We start from the raw sequence: 22,169 nt of genomic DNA on the forward strand, positions 1-22,169 counted from the left end.
TGCTATATTGTAGCTAAATGATATGGGATCTTTCTTTCTATGTATTCGCAGCACATTACACTTGTCTACATTGAGATTCAATTGCCATTCCCTGCACCATGCATCAATTCGCTGCAGATCATCCTGCATATCAGTACAATTTTCCATTGTTGCAACCTCTCGATATACCACAGCATCATCCGCAAAAAGCCTCAGTGAAGTTCCGATGTCATTCACAAGGTCATTTATGTATATTGTGAATAGCAACGGTCTTACGACACTCCCCTGCAGCACACCTGAAATCACTCTTACTTCGGAAGACTTCTCTCCATTGAGAATGACATGCTGCGTTCTGTTAACTAGCAACTCTTCAATCCAATCACATAATTGGTCTGATAGTCCATATGCTCTTACTTTGTTCATTAAATGATTGCGGGGAACTGTATCGAACGCCTTGTGGAAGTCAAGAAACACAGCATCTACGTGGGAACCCGTGTCTATGGCCCTCTGAGTCTCGTGGACGAATAACGCGAGCTGGGTTTCACACGATCGTCTTTTTCGAAACCCATGCTGATTCCTACAGAGTAGATTTCCAGTTTACAGAAAAGTCATAATACTCGAACATAATACATGTTCTAAAATTCTGCTACTGATCGACGTTAGAGATATAGGTCTATAGTTCTGCACATCTGTTTGACGTCCCTTCTTGAAAACAGGGATGACCTGTGCCCTTTTCCAATTCTTTGGAACGCTACGCTCTTGTAGAGACCTACGGTACACTGCTGCAAGAATGGGGGCAAGTTCCTTCACATACTCTGTGTAAAATTGAACTGGTATCCCATCAGGTCCAGCGGCCTTTCCTCTTTTGAGTGATTTTAATTGTTTATCTATCCCTCGGTCATCTATTTCAATATCTACCATTTTGTCATCTGTGCGACAATCTAGAGAAGGAACTACAGTGCAGTCTTCCTCTGTGAAACAGCTTTGGAAAAAGACATTTAGTATTTCGGCCTTTAGTCCATTATCCTCTGTTTCAGTACCTTTTTGGTCACAGAGTGTCTGGACATTTTGTTTTGATCCACCTACCGCTTTGACATAAGAGCAAAATTTCTTAGGATTTTCTGCCAAGTCAGTACATAGAACTTTACTTTCGAATTCATTTAACGCCTCTCGCATGGCCCTCCTCACATTACATTTCGCTTCGCGTAATTTTTGTTTGTCTGCAAGGTGTTGGCTATGTTTATGTTTGCTGTGAAGTTCCCTTTGCTTCCGCAGCAGTTTTCTAACTCGGTTGTTGTACCACGCTGGCTTCTTTCCATCTCTTACGATCTTACTTGGCACATACTCATCTAACGCATATTGTACGATGGTTTTGAACTTTGTCCACTGATCCTCTACACCATCTGTACTTAAAAAAAAACTTTTGTGTTGAGCCATCAGGTACTCTGAAATCTGATTTTTGTCACTTTTGCTAACCAGAAAAATCTTCGTACCTTTTTTAATATTTCTATTTACGGCTGAAATCATCGATGCAGTAACCGCTTTATGATCACTGATTCCCTGTTCTGCGTTAACTGTTTCAAATAGTTCGGGTCTGTTTGTCACTAGAAGGTCTAATATGTTATCGCCACGAGTCGGTTCTCTGTTTAACTGCTCAAGGTAGTTTTCAGATAAAGCTCTTAAAAAATTTCACTGGATTCTTTGTCCCTGCCACCCGTTATGAAAGTTTGAGTCTCCCAGTCTATATCCGGCAAATTAAAATTTCCACCCAGAACTATAACATGTTGGGAAAATCTACTCAAAATATTTTCCAAATTATCCTTCAGGTGCTCAGCCACAACAGCTGCTGAGCCAGGGGGCCTATAGAGACATCCAATTACCATGTCTGAGCCTGCTTTAACCGTGACCTTCACCCAAATTATTTCACATTTTGGATCTCCGTCAATTTCCTTCGATACTATTGCACTTCTTATCACTTTAAACATGCCTCCCCCTTCACTGTCCAGCCTGTCTCTCCGGTATACATTCCAATCTGAGTTTAGAATTTCATACTGTTTACATCTGGTTTCAGCGAACTTTCTGTCCCTAGTACTATGTGGGCATTGTGACCACTTATTAATGAGAACAGTTCTGGGACCTTTCTATAGACGCTCCTGCAGTTTACTATTAGCACATTAGTATTGTTATTCCCTGTTGCATTTTGTCTACTCCTACCTTGCCGCATCTCAGGAGGTGTCTTGTCGGCCCTAGGGAGGAAATTCTCTAACCTAAAAACCCACATGTGCACTCCACATATACTCTGCTACCCTTGTAGCCGCTTCCTGCATGTAGTGCACGCGTGACCTATTCAGGGGGACCCTACATTTTGCCACCCGATAGCGGAGGTCGAGAAATTTGCACCCCAGATCTCCGCAGAATCGTCTGAGTCCCTGGTTCAAGCCTTCCACTCGGCTCCAAACCAGAGGACCACCACTATCGGTTCTGGGAATGATACTACAAATAGCTAGCTCAGATTCCACCCCGCGAGGCTTTCCGCCTTCAACAACTCCGCTAACTGCCTGTACGAACTGAGGATGACCTCTGAACCCAGACGGCAGGAGTCATTGGTGCCGACATGAGCAACAATTTGCAGTCGGGTGCACCCAGTGCTCTGTATCACTGCCGGCACGGCCTCCTCCACATCTCAGATGAGACCCCCGGCTAGCAGACAGAGTGAACACTGTCCTTCTTCCCCGACCTTTTCACTATTTCCCTAAGGGGCTCCATCACCCGCCTAACGTTGGAGCTCCCAATAACTAATAAACCCCTCCCCCCATGTGCCTGCTCGGACCTTGCTGAAGGAGTGGCCACATGTCCACTCACAGGCAGAACGGGCGATGCCACACGGCCAGCCTCCACACTGACCCTCCGCCTCGTGCGCCGCAAACGCCGCTGAACCCGCCACTCCCCTGGGGAAGTGGGTGGCCCAATCGCGCCTGGTACCCGCAAAGATGTGTCGACAGCAGGGTCAGTGGGTGAAGCTTGTAACACCTGGGGTGTACCATGCAACGCACCAGACTCACCACTGCTTGAAGACGGCTAACCGCGGCCATCAACACGTTCAGCTGTTCGCGAACAGTGGCCAGCTCCTCCTGTGTCCGTACACAGCAGTCTCACATCCTATCCATCCTAAGAAATCAATTTACTGTAGAGAGTTAATCAACTTATAACTAGACTGCTAATTCACTAAAGGCGGCTGATAGTTGACTAAACTGTGGTTACTAGACACTTCCTGTAGAAAACAATGAAAATAGCACTACCTGTCTCTGGACTGTATTCAAAACAAACACTAGCACTACTGGCACTATGGCTGACTAAACGGACTCTCTCTGACTGTATTCAAAACAAACACAAAATCTATGGAACACTATTACTAGCACTCGACAATTAAAGCTTCCTAAAAGCAAAAACGCACGGAAGAAGAAGTGACAAGTAAGAAAAATAGAGTTAATACTTAAATTAGCGTAGCTCGCTGCACAGCAGATGTGACGCAGACGGCAGTTACGATGACACTGACACTATAAGATTATTGAACGACTCATTGGGATTTTGAGTCTGACAATGCAGACACTTCTTCAATAATTCAGGATTGGCAGGTCTCTGTAAACAGGTTTTATGATATCCACAACTGCTGCTGGGATAGAATGTTTATGGCTGTATGACCTGTTTGAGTACTGGGCATTGCGGTAATTGCACCATGAACCAGATCTAGGAGGGCAAAGATGGTGTACTGGTTTATTATCAGCTGACAGTCTCTGGAAGAAGGTAGCCCATACTGCCTGCTTCATTTTCAACAAATCCTCAGTATTATTTCTAATGGCAATCTCATAATACTGTTGTAGTTCATCAATCATGTTGTCTGTCAGCCTGCTTCATATGGTCTTACCACCTGAAAGTGTCTTGTCTCTCAAACTTTGTTTCAACTTCCTCAATCTGGTACCCATCCTCTTCTGGGCATGACCAACACATTCCATTTCTGTGACAAGCTTCTCACCATAAGGCTGAGTGGCTACTACACTGTTATATGCATTTGAGTCTGCATAACTTAAGAACTTAGTGTAACACACTCCCCTTTAGTTTACAGATCGATTATAAATTTCAACAGCTGCACGGGCCTCCGTACGACTAGTTGTCCTTCATAATTTCTGTCACAAATATGCCCTTCTTCATTCCCTGATTTATACTTATAACAATGTTTGGTTAAAGTCTGGAAATCTATTAGCTTTCCAGTATCCACACTGGTCACTGTAGCAACAGAATTCTTAGAACTGCAGCTGCACTTCTACCAAGTGCCCCAAAAGCTACTGATATGTCAATCATACCATCGTTTATTTCAGCAGCTTCATTTGCAGCACCCTTAATTGACTCACATGCAGCAGATCTCACAGCAGCTCCAATAAATCCTGCATACTTGTCCATTTTACAAAGTGGGCGTGGCATATACATCACGACACACATTGTTTCTGCTGCAGTGTGTCCTTTGCCAATAGCTCTCAATCCATAAAACCACCTAATATTTATTTTAAAATAATTATCTTTACACTTATCAGAACTCCAAAATGAATGAGTATATTTACAACTGGCAGAATTCATGATAAGTTTCCTGGCTAGTCCATTTGATACCTCAATGTCTTCATGTAAACTAACTGGCCCTCCACATACATACAGCACACACATTCACATAACACCCCTGTTAGGATGTGTAAATGTAGCAGAATATAACCTAACCTACCGTTTACATGAGTTTTGTTTTGAGATAACTGTGTTATCACTATGTTTTATTTTAATCTTCGAAGCACTAATGGGTGTTTCTCTAGATACTCATGAGTTTGCCAGTATTTCATTGTCTGTAACTTCACACACCACATGCTGAACACAATGTTTCTCTTTATTCAAAATTTTATTACCATGAAACCCACATTTCTTAAAAACACTTCATTTTGGAGTCATACTTTTTGAGAGATTTACCAGTCTATTCGTCACTTTTCCTCGGAAGAACGTTAGCACTTTGATATACAAAGCATGTTTATACTATGAAAAGATACGATACTATTTTTGACTGTGCTACCAATACAAACACATAATTTAACCTTTATAACACAGCAATCCACAGCTTTCTACAGGGTGGTCCATTGATAGTGACCGGGCCAAATATCTCACGAAATAAGCATCAAATGAAAAAACTACAAAGAACGAAATTCGTCTAGCTTGAAGGGAGAAACCAGATAGCGCTATGGTTGGTCTGCTAGATACCGCTGCCATAGGTCAAACTCATATCAACTGCATTTTTTAAAAATAGGAACCCCCATTTTTTATTAGATATTCATGTAGTACGTAAAGAAATATGAATGTTTTAGCTGGACCACTTTTTTCGCTTTGTGATAGATGGGGCTGTAATAGTCAAAAATGGTTCAAATGGCTCTGAGCACTATGGGACTTAACTTCTGAGGTCATCAGTCCCCTAGAACTTAGAACTACTTAAACCTAACTAACCTAAGGACATCACACACATCCATGCCCGAGGCAGGATTCGAACCTGCGACCGTAGCGGTCGCGCGTTTCCAGACTGTAGCACCTAGCATCGCTCGGCCACTCTGGCCAGCTGCTGTAATAGTCACAAACATATAAGTATGTGGTATCACACAACATTCCGCCAGTGCGGACGGTATTTGCTTCATGATACATTACCCGTGTTAAAATGTACCGTTTACCAATTGCGGAAAAGGTTGATATCGTGTTGATGTATGGCTATTGTGATCAAAATGCCCAAGGGGCGTGTGCTATGTATGCTGCTCGGTATCCTGGACGACATCATCGAAGTGTCCGGACCATTTGCTGGATAGTTACATTATTTAAGGAAACAGGAAGTGTCCAGCCACATGTGAAACATCAACCACGACCTGCAACAAATGATGATGCCCTAGTAGGTGTTTTAGCTGCTGGGGCAGCTTATCCACACATCAGTAGCAGACAAATTGCGCGAGAATTGGGAATCTCAAAAACGTCGGTGTTGAGAATGCTACATCAACATCGATTGCACCCGTACCATATTTCTATGCACCAGGAATTGCATGGCGATGACTTTGGATGTCATGTACAGTTCTGCCACTGGGCATAAGAGAAATTACGGGACGATGAAAGATTTTTTGCATGCGTTCTATTTAGCAATGAAGCATCATTCACCAACAGCGGTAACCTAAACCGCCATAATATTCACTATTGGGCAACGGAAAATCTACGATGGCAGTGACAAGTGGAACAGCAGCGACCTTGGCAGGTTAATGTATGGTGTGGCATTAAGGGAGGAAGGATAATTGGCCCCCATTTTATCGATGGAAATTTATATGGTGCAATGTATGCTGATTTCCTGCGTAATGTTCTACCAATGTTACTACTAGATGTTTCACTGCATGACAGAATGGCGATGTACCTCCAAAATGATGGATGTCCAGCACATAGTTTGTGTGCGGTTGAAGCAGTATTGAATAGCATATTTCATGACAGGTGGATTGGTCGTCAAAGCACCATACCATGGCCCGCACGTTCACCGGATCTGACGTCCCCGGATTTCTTTCTGTGGGGAAAGTTGAAGGATATTTGCTATCGTGATCCACCGACAATGCCTGACAACATGCGTCAGTGCATTGTCAATGCATGTGTGAACATTACGGAAGGCGAACTACTCGCTGTTGAGAGGAATGTTGTTACACGTATTGCCAAAGGCACTGAGGTTGACAGACATCATTTTGAGCATTTATTGCATTAATGTAGTATTCACAGGTAATCACGCCGTAACAGCATGCGTTCTTAGAAATGATAAGTTCACAAAGGTACATGTATCACATTGGAACAACCGAAATAAAATGTTCAAATGTACCTACATTCTGTATTTTAATTTAAAAAACCTACCTGTTACCAACTGTTCGTCTAAAATTATGAGCCATATGTTTGTGACTATTACAGCGCCATCTATCACAAAGCGAAAAAAGTGGTCCAACTAAAACATTCCTATTTCTTTACGTATTACACGAATATGTAATAAAAAATGGGGTTCCTATTTTAAAAAACACAGTTGATATCAGTTTGAGCTATGGCAGTGCCTTATAGCAGGCCAACCATTGCGCCAGCTGGTTTCTCCCTTCCAGCTAGACAAATTTCGTTCTTTGTAGTTTTTTCGTTTGACACTTATTTTGTGAGATATTTGGCCCGGTCATGATCAATGGACTACCCTGTATATAAAAAATTACCGATTTTATTAGGTCTTGAAATAATGCATGTAAAAATTTTAACATTTTCAACTGGTGTAGATTATATTTTAGAAAATAAAATAAAATACTTCCCACGCAAGTTTATAAGTAATATACATCTCATTTTATTTGGAAAATTGCAAATTTTATAATCAGATAAAAACCCGAAAAAGTGAAAAAGAATGTTTTACCCTTCTAACTCCCCTTAAAGTTACGGAACTGTGCAAGCTTTCGGAGCCAGTGGCTTCTTCTTCTGGCAGAAACAATGAAGGGGAAGGAAAAGGGAAGAAAGAAAAGGTTTGTCAAGGTTTAGGAAATGGGGAGAGTTGCAGAAAAGCTACAGAGAAACCCAGGCCAGGACAGACTTACTGAATGATATGAGAAATATATAACTAAACCAGTTCATCTCTCATACCACCAGCAGATGTGAAGTATTCTTGTGATTGGTAGTAAGTCATAAACATTAAATTATTTTCAATGTATGTTCATATGTAATACTGCACGTACCTTTGAGGTATCATTGGGCCCATTGGGAAGAGGATCGAAATTAGGCCACTGCTTTCTAATTATTTGGAGCATTTCACTAAATGAGACCATCTTCCCATCATTCCATTTGTTGCCGCTGAAAGGCATGTACTCGATAAATCTTACGTCAACATTACTCTCTTTTGTTAACTACACAAAACTGCACACTTCATCTTCATTAAAACCTCGCATTACAACACAATTTATCTGTGGAAGAAAGACACCATTAAAAACTTGGTATCAGATAAAGCATGGTTTAAACAGAGTTTGAAAGACTCTATAGATGAATATCTTAACAGTGTCTGTTAGGCCAGCTTAAATAAGAATGTCTGTTAGATTTCAGTTCTGAGAGCACTTTGTCATAACAGTCAAGATTATGTATTTTTGTTTGATAAATTTATTAATAGTGCATAACAATATTTCAGTCTGACGGCGTATCAATTCTGAAAAAAAAAGCTGTTCCAGTTTGTATTGTATTCACCTAGTTTGACAATCTCCTGACAAATGATCAGGGTATTCAAATGTTTTATATTTTTTATGTTATACTTTCTGGCATGTTACTCACCCATGAGAATCATCTCATGTTTTGGGTCTTGGAACAAAAGCTGAATCTAATCTAATCTAACCTACAAAATAATGGTTCTACAAGTCTGTTGTTATATTTGTATACCTCACTGATTCTGTTAAATTAATCTTTTTCTCTTTTTTTAGAGAATGTCTGAATTTATCTTAGCATGCCAAGCTGTTAACCTTCTTAACAATTTACAAAAATTAAACTGCATACATCTCCAATCTTTTTCCCCACTCCAAGGCACACATCTTTTGCTGAAGGTATTATTTTAACTATTACATTCAATTAAGAAGCTTTCTTGAAACTGTGCTGCCATTTGTGAAACAAAGTTAAAAGTGTTCTCAAGATAAAAGGTCTTCACAGAAGGAGCATTTAGTATCTGTGCAGGTGGTTAACGCTGACAGCCTTCATATAAACAAGCCCAAATGGTAGAACATCCTGCTTTACACATACATGCAATGGCAGAAAAAAGGAAAAGAGCACACCTTTCATTCAAGCATTGAATATATAAACTGATGAGACAAAACACTATGACCTCCTGTTTGATAATGTGTTTGTCCACTGTTGGAACACAATACAGCAGTGATTTTGTGTGGGACAAGTTCAACAAATTTCAGGTATGTTCCCAGCATTATGTGAGGTATGTTCCCAGCATTATGCAGCACCGCATGTCTAAGCACAGGTCATGTAATTCCCATAAATTGGAGATCAGTGGTTTCTGGGTGCAGAACTGGTATCTGATAGCATCGCAGATGTATTCCATCAGAATCAGAAGGGGTGAATTTGATTCTGGCCTCGTGACACTGAAAGTCATATTGTTGAAACATGTCGCCTTCATTAGGGACAGGGTGCGGACAGTGCACAATAATGTTCACACAGAACAAAGCTGTTATGGAGCCTTCAGTTACTACCACAGGACCCACAGAAGACCAGGTGAATGTCCTCCATAGCATAATATTGCTCCCACTGGCCTACGTCTGTAGCAAAGTGCACCTTTCAAGCACCAATTCACTCTGTTGACAGTGTATGTGCACAAAACCGCCAAGCAGGTGTAATGCGAAACATGAATGATTCAACCAGATGACACATTTCTATTGATTCACTGCCCAATCTCAATGCTCCTGAGCCACAGAAATTGTAATTCAACAGTGTTGTCAACATGGGAACATACAGGGGTTGTCTGCAGCAGAGCCCTATGTTTAACAATGTGCAATGGATGGTGTGCTCTGAAATACTCGTGCTTCCACCAGCACTGTGTCATCAGACCTGCCACAGAAATTAGCTTTCTCAGCCGAATGTCATCTTTTTTAAAGGAACCATCCCAGAATTTGTCTTAAATCATTTAGGGAAATCGAGGAAAACCCAAATTTTGGTGGCCCGATGGGACTCGGGTCCGTTGTCCTCTCGAAGGCAAGTCCACTGTCTGACCACTGTGGTGGCATGACCTAGTCTTAATTAAGCCAGAAAATCCTGGGAAATGCTGACATACTTATTGATTTAAGATATAACAATTTAAAACAATCCTTTCATGAATTTCACTACAATTTTCTGCTCTTTTGAAAAAAAATTTCTTTTGACTTATTTGATATTGTTTAGTATGTTTAAATAATGATGGCAGTCTCTATAAAAGGGCAGTTTGACTGTTAAGTTTAGTTATACTGTTTTAAACTACATCCTTCATCTATTTGTCCACACAGAAGTGCTATAGGATATAACTTGAAGACTATGGTGAGGTGGTGGGGGACAGTCATGTGTTGAGAAGGTGGTGCTGCCAGAAATGAAGTGTGACACTGCATACAGGGAGAATAAAAATACTCTATTCCATATTCATTTACAATCTAATTCTGTCCCCCATATGGTGTTACTTTTCTCCAATAAGAAAAAAGAAATTGTCAGTAACTGTCTTTATAAGGTCTTAAAAGGAAACAAACAATAGAAAATCTAGGCTGGAATAATGACCATATTATAAAAAAGATACATTGTTATTCACAGTATACAGGAGATATTAGGTCACAGACAAGTACAACAAAAAGACTACTAAACACGTAAGCTTTCGATCAGAAAGTCTTCTTCCAAAGTGGACAAAACACACACACACACACACACACACACACACACACACACACACACACACACACACATATGACCGTTGTTTCTCCCATGATGCGCAATTGCTCCCAGTCTGGCCCTAGCAGCCAGAGACAGTGGTCATGTATGTGTGATTTGCATTTGCGCGCATGTGTGTGTGTGAGTGTGTGTGTGTGTGTGTGTGTGTGTGTGTGTGTGTGTGTGTGTGTGTGTGTATGTGTGTATGTGCATTACTTCTGCAAACCTTTCAGAAAGGACACGGTATGCATTTCATTCAGCAAGATGAGTAATAAACAATATTAGCAATACTGCATCAAACTTGTTCACTTTCATCTTTGGATTAAACATTCGATTTCAGAGAGTACAGAATTTGGCAGAATCAAATTTTGGGGATATGTGGAACTGGGACAGTGGCATATTTTTCACCCATTCAACAAACTAAGCACTGCTGATTGCTACTTTTATTGTGTCTGCTGCTGCAATGCATATATGAAACTGTAAGTGCAGCATCTATGATGGAATAAAATGTTATACAAATGAAACAAACTCTCGTTCAGAACATTTTCTCTCATACACAGTCTATTATTTGGTTCTTGTTGATCATTATCAAAGAAAGCAGCAGTGTAAGTAACAAGAAATAGTAGTCTCTTGCCATTGTTTCGCTAATGAGACGATTTCTCTCTCTTTTCTTCTTTCACAAAGAAAAAGGAGCCACAATTGCACTTTGTGTGCCAGTTACTTTCCAATACATTGGCACCAGCTGATCTTATTTAAGAATACTCAACTTTCGTAGCCATACAGCACATCCTTTGCTTCCTGGCCTAAATCCAAGTTAACTCCCAGCCCCCCTGCCTCCCCCCCCCACACACACACACACGCCACTCCCCCCCCTCTCCCTCCCCCAAATCAGCTAGTTGTGTGCTGTTATCTCACGTCACACCCTAGTCTATGAGTGCCCAGCTGTCTGTCGCCTGACCCCTCTACCTGCACCCCTAGCTAGCCCACAGATGGCTCCCCACTCTCCCGCGAGCCACTAAATGCTTCCCTCCAAACCCCTCCCATCTCTCTCCATCTCTCACATTGCCTCAACCCACCCCATCCTACCCCACTCTAAAGCCCCACCTCACTCCAGAACACTCACCGTGGGCCAGTAAAGAGCTGGCAGTTGAGCGACCACAGCATAAGGAGACATGCATGCGCATGTGAGAATGTGTGTGTGTGTGTGTGTGTGTGTGTGTGAGTGTGCGGGCACGCGTGCGCGCGCGCGCATGTTTTCCCTACAGCTAGAAAAAGAAAGTGCATTCTGGAAGCTCGCCAAGCAACGTACCTTTGTTTGGAAGGTAGAAGGCGAGGTACTGGTGGAAGTAAAGCTGTGAGGATGGGTCGTGAGTCGTGCATGGATAGCTCAGATGGTAGAGCACTTGCCCACGAACGGCAAAGGTCCCAAGTTCGACTCTTGGTCCAGCACACGGTGTTTATCTGCCAGGAAGTTTCATATCACTGCACACTCCACTGCACAGTGAAAATCTCATTCTACATACCTTTTGTTCGTGTGCCTATCGATGAGACAGTGCTTCTGCCTTTTGGTGAGCCATCTCCTTTATTCCTAAATAATTTGTAATTTTCAACAGAAACCTTCCATACGTTATTATTGCATCCTACATTACAGTATGCAATTTCCACAATATGTGGTCATCTGTGAATATAATAGGGGTAACAACTGTAGGAGACCAAAAACTGACTGCAGTAAGCAAGTTCAAGTTACTGTACGCTGCAGTAGTTATGCGGAGGTGAAGAGGGTCACACAGGATAGGCTAGCATGGGCAACTCCATGAAACCAATCTTCAGATGGAAGATCACAACAATAAAAACATTTGATTCAGCATACACCAGACTCCAAACAGCGTACACAACCTGTATGCTCAGAAACACAGAAAATCATATTGGTTCCATCAGCAGGAAACTTCAGCCAGTAATTGATACGGAACACTGTGTCGATTTTGTTCATTAATAAAACCCAAAACTGGGGAGTAATAAGAGAGTATTGTTGTAACTTCTTATCAACCTGGTTACCAAAATACATATTAAGAAGAATGGTAAAGTGTTATTTTAAAGGGGTCACTCCAAAGCACCACAAAAGTATTTGAGCAATGTATAACATTAGAGAATCAGTGCGCAATATTGAAAGCCTATCTACATTATCTATATCTGCATGACTAGTCTGTAATTCACAATTAAATGCTGGCAGAGGGTTCAGAAAACCACCCTCAACCTATTTATCTACCATTCCACTCCCCTACAGCATTTGAGGAAAACCAAACACTTCAATATTTCCGTACAAGCTCTGATTTCTCTTATTTTATTACAAGATCATTTCTCTCTATATAAGAGGGCTCTAACAAAATGTTTTCACATTCGGAGGAGAAAGTTGATGATTGAAATTTTAAGAACCTGCTCCAGCAAAATGCTTTTGCTTTAATGACTGCTTTATGACACTGAGGAGAGCTACTACTAAGTTACTCACAGTTGCAGTTGTTCTTGATTTGAATACTGCAATATTTACTTTGTTGTCTTTGGTGAAGAAATTTCAGAAATCCGTGTTTAGTAACCCTGCTTTAGTAGCACTGTCATCAGTAACATTACCACAGCTATTGCGCAGTGAAGGTATCGGTTGCGTCTTGCCATTGGTGTACTACACATGCAACCAGAACCTCTTTGGATTTTCTTCCAGATTTCAAAACGAAGTTTCACTATGGGAACTATTAAACACATCTTGCACTGAAACCCACCCTAAGTTTCGAGCTTCAGTAAAACATCGCTAATCTTGGAGATTTTGCATTCTTTTAAACTTTTACATGCTTTTTTTCATTGCTTCTGCAGCTGAGTTTTGACATATTTTGTGCACCATCCTTTTAATTTATTTTGTATCCTTTCAATTTATTTGGTATATATCTCTTAATTGATGTCGATACTATTTCTCTGAATTTAAACCATGTCTGGTCTACTCTTACATAGTCAGACTTGAAGGAGTAGAGACTTAGTAGAGACCGTCTCCTTGGAAGGCATCAAGTTAATTTTTATCTGCTTTCTCATTAAATGCCCTATTGTGTAGGGCTGAAAATTAATAGAGATAAGGCAAACAGAATGTGCAAAGTAAGTGGTAATTACTCATCTCTTCCCCGATTACAGTGCAATAGAAGATACTACAAGATGTTGACAGATTTCCATATCTCGGTAGCTTTATATGTAATAATGAGGTCACAGATGCAGAAATCACCAGCAGAACTGGAAAATCAGTCCATATGGCAATTAGGTCTGTAATATGTCAACAAAGCTTTCACTGTACTCCTTTATCGTTTATATGTGTGAGACTTGGGAAATGTCAGTAAAATCAGCACACAGTCTCCATATTTTTCACCAACAATGCTACAGATGAATTCTGAAGATGTTAACCCAACCAAGTTACAAACGATGAAGTGCTGAGAATACAACGTCTAGACAGCCTGCACAAAATTATTGTTGAAAGAAGACTGAAGATTGCAGGTTATGTTCTACGCATGTAAGGTGGAAGAATCCCAAAATCAACACTGTTGTGGAAATCAATGGACAGATACAGATGTACAGGAAGTCCTTCTAACACCTGGAACTTTTGCAATGAATGGACTTGGAGGAAGGTGAGAACTTGGCAGCTGATCGAGTGAACTAGTGGAAACCAGTTCCTTGTATGGTACACACCAAATCTGAGTAGGTTAGTAAGTAAGTAAGTAAGTAAGTAAGTAAAGTAAGTACAACTAGGGATTTTGCAAAATTGTTGGATGATCGATATTATTGTCTAGATTTGACACTGTTGGACTTCTACCTTTTCCTTGATGTGTATTCTTCAAATTGTGAGTTTTATGAGAAAGCTGATAGGTACTTACCAATCAACATTCCCTCACACGAACTGACATTGTCTCTTTGTAAATTCTACTGTGCTAACAATTATCTACTGAGAATCCTCGCCTAGGTCTCCGCAGCTCAAATGAGCCAGTTTCTTTTAAATTTCTGTCTTTGGCTATAATTGTCTTCCAAGTATGGTGACACAACATCCTGTCGTGAAACTTTTGCCTCTTTACACTTGTTTACTTTTCTGGAAACTGCCTTTTTCTACACTGTGCACTAAATACATTATGTGAGTAACGCCCAATCTCCAAAAACCAATCGTGAACTGTAAACAGTTGTAAACTCTATCAGGGCACATAACAAACAATTAACATTTGTGTTTTAGTGTTCTAAGCTGTGAGGTCATCAATGGACAAATAATTTTAGTACCTATTCCTGGACAGCCGGAGTGGCCGTGCGGTTCTAGGTGCTACAGTCTGGAACCGAGTGACCGCTACGTTCACAGGTTCAAATTCTGCCTCCGGCATGGATGTGTGTGATGTCCTTAGGTTAGTTAGGTTTAATTAGTTCTAAGTTCTAGGCGACTGATGACCTCAGAAGTTAAGTCGCATAGTGCTCAGAGCCATTTGAACCTATTCCTGACGTGCTGTTGTTTGGAACAACAACTGACATGATCCAAAATATTACTTTCTTTTATTATAGCTTCACTTTTATTTTGTCTAATGATTACTACTTTCAGTATCAAATTCCATCATCAAGCCACTATATGATCAGAAAGCATAGTGTTTCGTTAAAATATTGTTTAATAAACAGATTACCATTATATCATCATTCCTTAAAGTAATGTCCAAAGTGGAAGGACAGATGATTAATTTTGAGTGTATACAAAAGTCAGAGTGCTGAACTGGATATGAAAGAAGGAAAACCAGAAGGGCAGTGAGAGACGGGTGCCTTCTATCACCTTACTTCCATAATATGTTCATCAAGGAAGTAATAACAACAACAAAGAGAAGATGACAAGAATCAAACGGTAATTTCTGGAATACTCCAAGGAAATGTGATAAGACCATTACATTTACAATGTATATAAATGATCCAGTAGAAATTGTCAGAGGCTCCTTAATATTGTTCACAGATACTACACTTGTCCATCAGAAAGTAGCAACAACAGAAGACAGTATCAATTTGCACAATGACCTGCAGAGGATTGGTGAATGATGCAGGCTCTGGCAGTTGACCCTGCACATAAATAAATGTAACATATCACACACACACACACACACACACACACACACACACACACACACACACACACAGGAAAAGAAATACAATACTGTACAACTACACTATTAATGACAAATTGCTGGAAACAGAATCTACCATAAAATATCTAGAAGTAACTATCCAGAGCAACCTTAAAGTGGAATGACCACATAAAACAGCAATAGAAAAGCAGATGCCAGACTAAGATTCACAGGAAGAATCTTAAGTGAATGTAAATTACCCCTGTGTCCTTACCCAGTAGGACTGACAGAAGAGAGAAAGAAGATCCAACGAAGTCTGGAGTGTTTTGTCACAGGATCATTTAGTCACTGTGAGATCATTACAGAGATGCTCAGCAACTCCAGTGGTAGATGCCATAAGAGAGCAGTTGTCCATCACGGAAAGATTTACTACCCAAATTTCGAGAGAGTAGTTTCCGAGAAGAGTCTGACAACATAATAGTTTCTCTCATATACAATTCACGAAATGATCACGAAAAGAAAATTTGAGAAGTTAGAGATAATACAGAAGTGGAACAAGGCAGAGGGGATCAGTTGGTGGCATGAGACGTACCCCCTGCCGCACACAGTTAGGTGGTTTTTGGAGCATGATGTCGATATGGAAACTTAATTGCATGCATATGCACTGCAGATTGACAACATCGCAATAGTAAATCAGAGTAGGAACTAAATAAAATGTTTCAGGCCTTAAATCAAGAAGTGGTAAAACTAAAGCTAAAAATGAATACAAAGAAGACAAAAGTTATGGCTACAGACAAGAAAGGAGGTGGAGGTAGGACTGACACAAGAACAGGCAATGAGCAACATTTCTGAAGGCAAGATCGTAGGTAAGAAAACAAGGGGATGACTGAGAACATCCTACTTAAACAATATGATCAATGAATGGGATTTTCTTCACACATGGAGATGAAGACAACTGCTGAAGAGAGAAAGCTGTGGCTGCAGAGACAAGGTTTAACCTTTTGGAAGAGTAAGGACAAACTAATACAAAATATGAGTCTGCATGGTAGCTACATATGGAATAAATGACAACTTCTTGTGTGCAGTCATCAAGTCACTTACCCCAGTAGGTGTCTTATCTACCGTAGCAGCAGCATGGTTCCGGACTGAAGTGCCTAGAACCGCTTGGCCACAGTGGTCAGCTTTTATTCTGCAAAGAAATTTTTGATAATAAGATGAACTGATGCTGGTACTTGCTACTGAAACCAGTAGTACTTAGACACAACAAAAATGTGACTACAGAATTAAGAATAATTTTTCCAAACAATCGAGTATTTTTTCAAAACAACACCACAATAGAGGAAACTTATTTTAAACTAAAGACACAAAAGAAAAAAAGAGAAACTGTAAAGATCTTGAGTCTCATAAGACTCTCTTGGGAGGAAAATATAAGATATTTAATTGGTAAACTTGCAAGGCATACTTTTTTATGTTGTATAAACTATGAAACTGTTAGCATCGTCAGCTAAAATTTACTTCTTCTGTCTTAATATACCTTCCTTCACTTACAGCTGCAGTGTGGAGACTGGGGTGAGGGTGGGAGCAGTGATGGGGGCGAGGGTGAGGGCGTACTGCTTTAAAATGGTGATTCTTGTATTGATATTCTTAACAACAGATTTATATCTTTTGCTTATGAAAGTCTGCATGCGATGACAGCTGCACTAGTAATACCTTCACAGGGTCGTATTCAAGTTGCAAGGCTAGATCTATGCCAGCCATGACACGCTCCCAGCCTTTCCTCCTCGTGATCTGGTTGTAGCGTTGGGACTGCGGGGTGTCTAAGCTGATGTTCAGACTGTCAAGCCCTGCCCTCTGCAAGGCAACCAGCTGTCTTGTCAACATGAGGCCATCGGTTGTCATTAAGACACTTTCGAGATCTTTTATTTTCTTCAAGGCACCTGTGAAACAGCAAATTATTCTAAAGAAACTGAAACAAATAATTTGTAACATTGCTGCTGCATATGAAACAAACCTCCAGTTGATAAATTGAAAATACAAATTCCTTAAAAGTTAACTGTACATTTGCCCTAATACAAAGAGATAAGAAGGGTTAATAAACTGAATTGAAGAATGCAAGTTAAGATAGCAATGAAAAATTAATTAGAGGCATGAGATCACCTACTGCAACAGGGAAATGGGAATCAATATGAACCATTACCCAGCTACTGTCAACTGATTCCATGTCTCCATGCACACTGTATAAACCACTGTTGGTTGTACGACAAAGTACATTGTTGAACCACACATTATGGTTTTTCCCCATTCAATGCTCATGTGGAGTGTGGGAAGAATGATTCTTTAAATGGTTCTGTGCATGCTGTAATTAATCTTGCCTTCATGGTCCCTATAGGAGTGATACATATGCGGTTATTGTATAATCCCTAAATACCTCACTTAATTCAGGTTCCTGAAATTTCATAAGTTGGGTTTTGTCATATATTTGGCGTCTATCTTCACTTGTCTGCATTTCCAATTTGTAGTAGCTTCTTGATGCTCTTCCATGCATCAAATAAATCTATGATCAATCATGCTACACTATTTTGTATACATTCAATGTCTGCCATTAGCCTTATTTGTTATGGGTCATACTTAAGCAATATTCTAGAATGGGCCACACAAGTATTTTGTAAGCAATGTCCTCTATAGACTGATTACATTTTCCAGTATCTTACCAATGAATTGAAGTCTGCATTCTGCTTTGCCTACAAGTGAGTCTATGTCACCATTTCATTTCATCCAGATATTTGTATGAGTTGACCAATTAAAACTGTGATTATTTGATAATGTAGTCATACAATACTGTCTTTTATTTGTTTTGTGATGTGCTCCAATTTACATTTCTGAAAACTTAAACTCAGTTGCCTATCTTTGGACCAATTTGAAATGTTATGATCTGACTCAAATTTGTGCAGATTTTTTTCAGGCAATAATTCATTATAGACAACTCTATCATCCAGGAAAAGTATGAGGCTCCTTATAATATCGTCTTCCAGAACATTAAGGTACAACATTAATGTAATGGTATAAATTACTATAAATGTATAAATAAGTTTATAAGTGTGTAAAATACATTGAACTATTTGTTACAACAAAACATTGTACTAGTATACTCAGCAAGATGTTAAATCAGCAGATAGCTACATTTTATGTTCAACATTTTGTGTACAGCGTATATGCTGGAAAGGATTTATACCCAAATTATATAAATCTGAAGAAATGGTAGGGTGTCTCTGGAAAAATAATCCATAAAAACTCATACAGTCCAATTTGCTATTATGTTACTGTTACTGAAATATAATACAAAGTAACTGAATTCGATGAACATTCTCAGAGTGCAATATGCCTCAGAGTGAATGCACAGTAATGTCAACATTATTTTTCAAGGCTATGTTTGTGAAAATGGATGAAAGCAAACCACACATTTTGTTCTCAATCTGCGGAAGCATTATGCACTGTGAAACACTGTACTGCTGTTCTACATAAAAGCTGTCTCATTGCCAACATCTTTCCCCTGCTGGCTGTTCTACACTTCTCATCACTGATTCAACAAGTTGTAAGATATTTTATGCTGTATGACACCACAGTCCAATCTGGTTAGGATAGCATAAAAATAATATATGAATTTCAGTATTGAAACTGGAACAGCAGAACAGCTCTCATCACACTGGATATCAAATCGAGGTTGGATTACAGCCATGGGTACATCATTTCATGCTACTCAACTGTATGTCATATGTCAGAGTTCATCAACTGTAGTGGCTGGCGACTGGTGGCATAGCCATCTCTTGTCAGTTGCACCGCTGTCAGTTCACCTCTCTCTAGAGCTGCATTAAGGGCTAGACAGTCTGTGCTGCTCCAGATGCCATCACATTGTCTGTGTGGATACTTGTCTCACTGTATACAAGCCCACTTCCTACCTAAATGTACACAACTTCACTGCAGGATCACGTACGCATGAGTGAACACTTGTCTGCCCTCTCAGGTGCTAGTTGGGTGGCACTACTGAGGCCCTGCAAGGCATTTAGCATGGCCCTCCTGAACCTACCAATTCTATGTTCGCACAAAATGAGATTCTGAGCAATGCAAGCAGCAATATAGTGAAACAATAAACCAGAGCCTCAGCAGACCATGAGCCTGCCACTGCCAAATCTGGAATGCTGATAAACATTTCTCCTTCTTCCATTATGCTTAACACGAACTTCGTGTAAACAACCAACACTGAAATAGAATTTCTAATTGAGAAACCTGCTCCATAAGCTTTTTCTTGCATACAGAATATGCATGGGAGTGCTGAAAAGTAATGCCTCTGAATTTTTTATTCTGTTCTCAATATCGGTCGAGGTATGACACGTCACGCATATTACTTGGTCAACTTTCCCACTTCACTGACTCGTGGCACACCCCCCTCCTGCAAACAAATGGAGTCGCAATAGGCAGCCCACTCTGACCAGAGATTGTGAATATGTTTACGGTGCACTTCGAGGAAGAGGCGCTGATGTCATCCAAATGGAAATCCATCTTCTTCTTCTTCTTCTTCTTCTTCTTCTGTTATGTGGATAACACACTTGTCATCTGGCCTCATGGAAGAGACAAACTTCTTGACTTCTTTGTACATCTGAACTCCACACGCCACAAAATCAAATTCACTATGGAGACCAAAGAAGAAGGAAGACTACCATTCCTGCACATCATAGTCAGGAGAATAATGGACAGCACCCTGTGCCACAGCGTGTATCTGACTCTATAAAACACATAAACTCAGTTCTCCCTATGGCACTGTGAATAATTTCAATAACAAAAAGTGAGATGAATGTTGCAGCGTACATTTAATTTCCACTTTGGCTTTGCATTCAAGATCAGTCTTACCTGAGAGTGCAACATTACATCTTTGGTTAATTTAATTATATGTTCATTAGATTTTGGTTATAAGGCACGTTTTGCTGCCTAATGTTTCATCTCCAAATACTGGAAACAATCCATGGAGGAAGAGGAGTATGTAAGACATTGGTGGACCAGGTTGGAAGAATCTGTGAATTTCAATACTCTGTAGAAGACCTCAATCATTTGAAAATAACTTTCAGACCTTGTGGCTATTCTAACAGATATACATAAGGCACTACATTCTAAAATATTTGCATCTTTCACTGAAAAACAAGCAACTAGAGGAAAAGTTCTCTTGCCATTTGTAAAAACAGTTGCAGATAGCGACCTCCGAGTGCTATGAAGAGAAGGTATTGACGCAGTGCTTAAACCAAACTGAAGACCACAACAGCAGCCATACTCAAGTAAATTGCTATGCAGTAGTTTCAGTGAATTTGACAATGATGTGGCTGCTTTCATGGTGGCCCAGTCATATTGTGGGGTAGGGAATGCCAGTGACAGGGCTGGAATTGTAGGTGACAGATGGATTTTTGGCAAAGCCTTGTATCAATACCTCCTTAATTATTGAGCTGAAAAACTGTAAAAAACATTCATACAGCAAAATCACACAAAAAAATTTCCTATTTCTGCAGGTATTGTGCCTTCTGTTTCTTTTTCATTACAAAAACATATTGATTCAAGTTTATAAAGTCACAACTATGTCTGTGATTAGTGTAACACACATTCTGGAACATGTTCCAGGAATGTCATGAAACAGACAGCTTTAAATACTTAAAGCTCATCTTTCAAGACTTGCATGCTAACAACAACACCATCTATCCAATCTGTTTTTATTTCACTTTCATGTAAAGATATCTCCACAAAGGATATCATCTGCCATGTAGGCAGTGCAAGAGGAAATTCCACACTCACATTTGGGTAATCAAGTGGATTCTGTGTCTTGTCAGAACCAAGTACAATCAACCCAATTTCATCTTTACCACTGGTAAATATCTGGAAACATATTAAATGGTAAAAATAAGTTTTGTTTATAACAAGTTGTATACCAATAAAAACATCACACACAGATACTCTTTATAAAATTATTTAATTGGATAGATAAAAAATCTACTCACCAAGCAGTGGCAGAACACACACATAAAAGACTGTTGTGATAGGCAAGCGTTTGGAGCCAGTGACTCCTTCTTCAGGCTGAAGGGTTGCAGGGGAAGCAAGAAGGGTGAAGGAAAAGGGCTGGAGAGGTCTAAGAAAAGGGGTAGATTTTGAGAAAGTTACCCACAACCGTGGGTCATGGGTGACTTACCGTACAGGATGAGAAGGAAAGACTAATTGTTGGGGACTGCATCGGGCAAGATTCGGAAACCTGAGAGCTTAAAGGTGGAAGACAGGGTAATATGCAAGACAGAGATTACTACTAAAACTGTACATGAGTTAATAAGAGTGAGAAGCTAAGTGTATTGTATGCAACAGCTGTGGGAGGGGGCAGTGAAAATAGATGGAAAAGACAATGAAAGATGTAGAAAGCTAAAACAGAGTGAAGCAAAGAGTAATTACAGTGAAGAAAAGCTGAGACAGGAGAAATTAACGTAAATTAAGGCAAGGTGGGTGGTGAGAACCAAGGACACGTTGTAGTGCTAGTTTTCACCTGCAGAGTTCTGAGAAACTGGTGTCTGG

The 22,169-nt window shown here is 40.1% G+C and overlaps 1 pseudogene; it reads right to left on the reverse strand.

Annotated features, from left to right (window-relative positions):
- The window catches only part of LOC124722822, a 45,126-nt pseudogene that overhangs the window by 12,573 nt on the left and 10,384 nt on the right, over positions 1 to 22,169 (reverse strand).

Source organism: Schistocerca piceifrons, chromosome X (assembly GCF_021461385.2).
Source record: "Schistocerca piceifrons isolate TAMUIC-IGC-003096 chromosome X, iqSchPice1.1, whole genome shotgun sequence".
Lineage (NCBI taxonomy): Eukaryota > Metazoa > Arthropoda > Insecta > Orthoptera > Acrididae > Schistocerca > Schistocerca piceifrons.